Source organism: Elgaria multicarinata, chromosome 21 (genome assembly GCF_023053635.1).
Source record: "Elgaria multicarinata webbii isolate HBS135686 ecotype San Diego chromosome 21, rElgMul1.1.pri, whole genome shotgun sequence".
Classification (NCBI taxonomy): Eukaryota; Metazoa; Chordata; class Lepidosauria; order Squamata; family Anguidae; genus Elgaria; species Elgaria multicarinata.
Genome location: NC_086191.1, coordinates 15,855,751 through 15,863,013, shown reverse-complemented (window position 1 = coordinate 15,863,013; position 7,263 = coordinate 15,855,751). Strand labels below are relative to the sequence as shown.

General features: G+C 48.3%; 1 protein-coding gene across 1 annotated transcript in view; it reads right to left on the bottom strand.

The window, feature by feature from the left end:
• The window catches only part of LOC134412293 (serine/threonine-protein phosphatase 2A 56 kDa regulatory subunit beta isoform), a 328,596-nt gene that overhangs the window by 119,815 nt on the left and 201,518 nt on the right, over positions 1-7,263 (bottom strand). The window lies entirely within an intron of this gene.

The following is a 7,263-nucleotide window of genomic DNA, read 5'->3' as shown; positions in this document are numbered from 1 at the left end:
CAGAGAGGAGGGGACACACAGCTCAGCGTCAGGAGCCCCCTGCGTTGCCCCCCCCCCCCGTTCAATTCCCTGCAGCATCTCTCCAGGTAAGGCTAGGAAAGGACCCTGCCAGGAGTCCTCCTGGGCCACATCCGTGCCAAGCAGGATAAAACACTCTGAGAAGGGTTTGGAAGCTGCATGCGGAGGGTGCCCTGGGCCCCAGCAGTTATCGATATCCTCACAAACCGTTCGAACGGCAGTAGTGTAGATCCTGCCCTGGGTAGCCTTTGCTGCCAGTCATTGCCAACGCTGCTAGAAGGTCTGACTGCGTGGAAGCCTCAGCAGAAGGCAGCTTCCAATGTTCCTATTTAAAATCCGCCCTTGATTAAGAACCATGAGGACTAGAACTTTATGATTAAAGGAAGGGGCCATAGCGCAATGGTAGGGCCCCTGCCTTGCATGCAGAAGGCCCCAGGTTCAGTCCTCAATAGCATCTCCAGGAAAGCATGGAGAAACTCCCGGCTGCCGGTCAGTTTCAGCAATACTGGGTTAGATGGACCAATTGTCTGACTTGGTATAAGACAACTTCTTACGCTCCTATGTTGTTGGATACCAGCTCCCATCGGCTGGCTGAGTTGCAGTGCAACAGCATCTGCATAGGCTAGAGGTACCTCTGTTCAAGACTGGGGAGAGAGAAAAATGGCAGGATCCTCAGTTGGCAGTTCTCGGGGCAGTGGGGACGCATGCATGCATGCACATAGACGGTGTATGTGTGTGTGGGGGGGGGTAGGATTGGAACCTGCCTCTAATGAACTGGACTCTGGCCATGAAAACTTATTCCAGCTTTTAGAGACAGTGCAATGCTATGCCAGTTAATTCTGATATGTTCAATGGGACTTATTCCCAGCTGAAGGCTGCAACTGCATATCCAGACAGGTGGTAGTAAGCCACATAGGACCTACATATAAGTAGCAATATATAGAATTGCACTGTTAGTCTTTAAGGTGCCAAAAGACTGATGGCTTTGTTGCAGCAACACGACTCTCTGGAGGTTTTTGGTGCAAAGCAACACAGTGGTTTTCTTGTTCCCTCCCTCTCCCTCATTTTTGTGCAATCCTCATTAATGCAAGGCCTTTAAAGGGTAAACAACATGCAATGATGCAAAGTATTGAACTCAGTAATGCAATTTACCCCATTGATTTGATTTTATAGGTGCCCTGTTAATGCCAAGAGACAGTTTGCAGGTTGGCTATTTAGATATCAGGTAGAAAGACAACCATATGTGAATGAGCACAAATGCTAGTTTTAAATATATTTAACTGTGTTTAAAATAAACATAAAAGCCCACAATGTCCAAGTCAGCTTTTTTCCTGAGAGCATCATATCTAGGAGTAAACTGTTGCACTCCCATTGAAATCAATGAGAAGCCAAGCCCATTGATTTCAATGAGACTCCTCTGATCCAATCCTAAACTCTGAGACAGCTAACAATACTAAAAATAACTTTCATGTAGAATACATGGAAGGAAATGTTGGTTATAAACATATAAGCACAGCCAAATAATTCCCAGAAATAATTCCCTTTAAAAAAAGGCTTACTTTGTTTCCTGAAAACACCAAGGCCCAGACTTTGATGGGTCTCCAGAGAAAGAGTTGTTCCCACACTGGTTTGGTTTGGTTTAAATCTTGGGTACTTTCAAGAGGACGTCCTCGACAGATCGCTGGTGGTGGAACATCATGGAGGATGTGGCTTCGGTAGCGATTATCTCCTCACTCTGCCTTGGAAGGCTGACTTCCAACCACAGCTGTGAAATCATAGGAAATATTTGTCGCTGCCAACATCTTCTCGGAAGGGACAAGCTCCAAGGAACAATGAGCCTGTGGGCAGCGCACTGGCGCTTGGGCCCCGTGTAAGGAGAGGAACGTCGCGTCCCATACGCTCCTAGGGCGGCTGAGTGCCTTGCATTCTCTCGGTCGTGGGCTGCCAACGGCGTTGACAGGCAAAGCATGCGGAATATGTACGGGGTCAGCTTGTGGCGTTCGTCTTATCTTTCCAAAAGGCAGGGAGGACAGGTCTCCTTAGGAAAACAATTTCCAGAAGGGTCGCCGTGTCAGACTGCTGGAGCAAAACCAACAAAAAGTCTTGGGGCACCTGAACGGCAAACACATTTATTCTGGAAGAAGCTGACATGGATTCATTTCATCAGAAAACGGCGGACTTGTGGCCCAGCATGCTGGGCTTTCCCTGGCTTGGGATCTTAAAACCCACTGACTTTGCGAAGTATTTCCTTCTCAGAGACTCTGGCCTTGTCCCCACATAACACGAACCCAGGTTTGGGTTTTGATTCTGGGTTGTCGTGATGTGTGGACCCAAACGCACTAACAAACAACCCAGAAAGAACTCGTGGTTTGTTGTTGTTGAGTTGTGAACTCTGGATTGACCCACAGCCCAATATCTGGCTGGGTGTTTCTAAGCGAGGTGCAGAATTCAGGGGTGGGGGGGCTCCCCATCTCCATAGTGTCTCTGCCCCATTCATGCAGATCCACTGTGCGCTGCCCAGGTAGCAAAGCTCCCTTGCCTGGCTGGTCTTTTTTTGTCCCTAGCCCCTGCGTGAACTCTCACTTGCCCAAGTGCCCGCTCCCTCCTTTATCTTCTGCATTATCTGTGCCAGTGTGGTGCAGAAGTTATAGCAGAAGCAAGGGGGCAGGGTTGAACTCAGGAAAAATCTGACGCAAGATTTTCCAAAAGATCCGGCCTTTCTGGGCTTCCCCAGATGGCTGCACCCCCAGCAGTGAAGGGAAGATACCTTGCACCCATTTACTTTAAAAAGTCTTTCTTTTAAAATGTTAAATGTTCTCAGGACTTCTGTGACCTCCCTGGCACTGACCAATAGGTCCTGATCCTAAGGATACACCATGGGGAGCTCTTCCTGGAAACGAATCCTGGCTCTGTAAACTGGCCTCTTTCATTCCCTAAACCAGAGCCAGAGAGCTCTAGGTCAGGGAAGGCGACCCTAAAGTCACAAAAATGGGGCTACTTTCGACTAGCTCACGGTCTGCTGCCCCATTCAGCATCTACCTCACTTCAGTGGGAGCAGGAAGCCGGGAGGGGGGCAGTCACGTGGCCGCCTCAGCTGACCCACAAAGTGAATTGCTGCTTTTGTTCTCGCCCAGCCGTTGTTTATGTCCCAGACAAAAGGATTGTTTATCGGTTCTGGGGACAGCAGAAAAGTCCAGCAAAGAAAGAAAAGTCTGTGCTATGCAAGCCCAGCTTTCCTATGAGACTGGCTTGAGTTTTGCTTCCTTGGCCTTTCCCCCCTGTTGTGGTTTTTTTTTTAAAATTGAAACTCTAGGGTTTTGTTTTCACCACAATGTTTGTTCAAAGGGCGAGGGGAGGCCTTGCTTGCAGCCTCTCAGCTAGAAATCAATCGGAGCTAAGCTGTTTACACTCCCATTGTGGGTGGGGGCGTAGGGGGGTTGGGAGGAGGGGAAAAGCAAATGCAGGCACTAGTTTTATACATATAAATGCAACCTGAGACATCATGTGTGTGATGTAAATAGGGATAACGGCCTCTCTTCTGTCACGGGGTGATCTGTGGGGCTGCTCAGCCCGCTGCCCACGTGCTGCTAACATTTGGTGGGCATCTTCTGAATCCCCACTATCTCTTCTTAGGGATATCATGAAACCAGACCAAATGAGGACTGTCCTGTGTAAAGCAGGACAAATGGACACCCAGGGACTTCACCCATGTCCTTTAATTTGCCTTCCCCTGTACAACTGTGATACCACCCAGCTCTCACACCAGCATGGAGGTGATAAGCTGGAATAGATAGTCTCACTTAAGACTTAGTTACTGGCAGTAAGAGATTTAAGCTACAATATGCTCATATCTTTGGCTCCACCCACCACTGGAATGTGCCCACCACCACCACACACACACAAAGAATGGCTGAAAGAGGGTCCCCAGCACTGATAGCGAGGCCAAAACGTGACCTATTTGGGCCTCGAGGCATTTCACTTCACGTCATACAGGCATTTACCATGTGGTGATGACTGGTTGCTGCAGCTTTGCTCTGTACCATCCCTTGAGCACACAGGCAAGAGATTCTCGCGCCGGATCCGCACAGCCAGCGATGGGTGCAGAGATCACGTGGGTTGGTTTAGTGGCCCCAAAGCAAAATGGGAAGAGTGCAGTAAAGAGGATAAGGGATTGGAGTGAAAGGGGATAAAGGCGCATGAACAGATGGCCGGCATGCCAGGATGCTCAAGGAAGAGGTTGAGGCCGGGCTGCTATTGTCTTTGCTGCGTGTAGAATTTGCGGCCGGCCTGCAGCGCAGGACAGCGTTGGAGTTTAGTTGGCAGAGGAGCTTCTAAGCTTCAGAAGCGCCTCTGCAAATCAGCCCCACACTGGCCCTTTCGAGCCGCATGAAATTATCCAAAAGGATGCCTTACCACAAGCCTCAATGTTGTACGGCATTCTCAGGCCGGAGCATACATCCTAAGCTATGGTTCATTTTATTTATTAAAGGAATACAAGTTGGTGTTCTTGGCCAAAGGCTGTTAATGAAGGAATAGCCTGCTATTTTGTTTTAAAATGTGAAAAAAGACAGTCTGGCAATTTAATTAAAACTCAAACATGTATAACAACAACAACAACAATAATAATAAATTTATTTCTTACCCGCCTCTCCCTTTGGATCAAGGCGGGGAACAGCATTAGAACAATACGTCTTAAAAATTCTCGATTTTACATTGATCTGGATAGGCCTGCTGGAAAAGGCTAGTCTTCAAAGCTGCCTTAAAATCACACAGAGAGTTAATTTTACGAATCTCTGGCAGGCCATTCCACAATCTGGGGGCGACAGAAGAAAAGGTCCTCTGGGAAACTGATGTTAGCCTAGTTTCAGCTGACTGAAGTAAATTCTCCCCAGAGGACCGGAGTGTGCGGGGCAGATTGTACGGGAGAAGGCGATCCTGCAGGTAACCTGGACCCAAACCATTTAGGGCTTTAAAGGTAATGACCAACACTTTGTACTTTGCCCAGAAACTAATTGGCAGCCAGTGGAGTGATTTTAATGTTGGGGTAATATGCTCACCCTTAGATGTACCGGTGACCAACCTGGCTGCCATATTTTGAACTAGTTGAAGTTTTCGAACTAGGTACAATGGTAGCCCTATGTAGAGCGCATTGCAGAAGTCAAGCCTTGAGGTTACCAGCGCGTGCACAACCGTCTTTAGGTCTTCTGACTCTAAGAAGGGGCGCAGCTGGCGTATCAGCCGAAGCTGATAGTAGGCACTCCTGGCCGTCGCATCTATCTGGGCTGTCATTTGGAGTGACGGATCCAGGAGCACCCCCAAACTGCGGACACAGTCTTTCAGGGGGAGTGTAGCCCCTTCCAGAACTGGGTGACACACCTCCAACGTAGGTCAGAGCCCTTGACAGCAAGCACCTCTGTTTTGTCTGGATTCGGGTTCAGTTTGTTTTTCCTCATCCAGCCCATTACCGCCTCCAAGCATTCATTCAGAGGAGACACGCTAGCCTTAGCTGATGCTGTTGTTGAAGGCATAGAGAAATATATCTGGGTGTCATCAGCATACTGATAGCATCCCGCCCCATGCCTCCAGATGATCTCTCCCAGCTGTTTCATATAGATGTTAAACAGCATTGGGGATAGGATGGCACCTTGTGGTACGCCATACAACAGCTCCTTTTTTGAGGAGCAACTATCCCCAAGCATCACCATCTGGAATCTACCTGAGAGGTAGGCCAGGAACCACTGCAGCACAGCGCCCCCGATTCCCAAACCCCTCAGGCGTTCCAGAAGGATACCATGGTTGATGGTATCAAAAGCCGCTGAATAATGATTCAAAATGGTAGTAACAGTATTGCCCAGCAACTGTAGGGCGATTGTGTTAAACTTTTTGTATTTCATTGCTGTTTGACCCCCGAGTTCATCATTTCCCCCATTTCTACACCCACCTGAATTGCCGCATGAACAAAAGACGCTTATAGATTCTTTTCCACCGTAATAGAAAATGATTGTCTAGGGAGGAGGCACTGTGGGCTCGTTTATTTAAAAATACTATCGCTAACAATGTTATAAAAACATTTACAAGGCAGCAAAGCACCAATTAAGCGGCAAATGCTTTCCAGATACTGTTAAAGCGTTGTAAATCAAACTAGCCCCCAGAAAAGCACAAGAGGCAATAAACAGCAGATTAAAGCATCCCTGGTTTGTAGGGCAGCTATAATGGCCCACGTGAAGCTTTGCAAAATGGGGAATTGAAGTCCCGGGCAAGTTGAGTCTAGAATCAAACCTTAGGAAATAAATGGAGATAAAGCCTCGAGTTTTTTTGCAAGATAAACGTGTGCCCTGTTTGGAAACCTCTCAGCAGCCTTACCTAATCTGGGCCTGCTCCAGATGTGTTAACTACAGCTACTATCATCCCCAGCCACCATGGCATTATGGCAGGGGACAATGGGGGTTGTAGTCCAACGTATCTGGAGCGGCTCAGGTTGGGCAAAGCTGAAACACAATTATTCAAAGGAGCAGACCCATCCCACATAGCCGGGTAGAAGCAGCAAAAGCCCAGCCTCCCGGGAACAAACTTGCAGCCGCCACAGCAAGGCAGAGAGCGGCGTTTCGTTGAAAGGCAGGGTTTAGCCTTTAAAAAATAAAGCTATAAATAGCGGCATAGAAGTGAAGGTGGCCTGGATTTCTTACGCTCAACCCTTCTTTATTTAGTTCTGCCCTGCTAGGAATAGGGCACCTAATCCCAAATGTTAGGAGATTATAAACTAGCAATGGCAGTTTTCTTGAACCTTCCTGGGGGCCTTTCAACACACCACTTGCACTTTAAACGGAAACACCTCCATTCCTTGCAGGCATGAGGCACCCATCCTTTGTCAGATGCCGGGACAGCTTTGCTCTCCGTAATAAATAACTTGTAGTAGGTCGAAATGCACTGGAGAGATCTCTTGCTCCGTTGATCCTGTGGATTTGTTTATGGGGGTCGCAGAGATGAGAATGGCAGCAGAACCTGAGACGCTCACGCTGATCGGACATTTTCTCACTCGCTCAGGCTGTGGCCGGCACTGCCGCCAGATCCAATTGGCCCTTGAGGGAATGAGGCTACGCCTTGTCTCAGGCACTCAAAATCATGCCGCGGCACAGCCAGAGTGAGTCACTTGCTTTGCTTTGCTTTACCAGGGACTGAATTTTGGCTTTCTTTGCTTGGAAGACAAACTCTTGCCCTAGAATCCTTTGCTGGACTAGAGCCCTG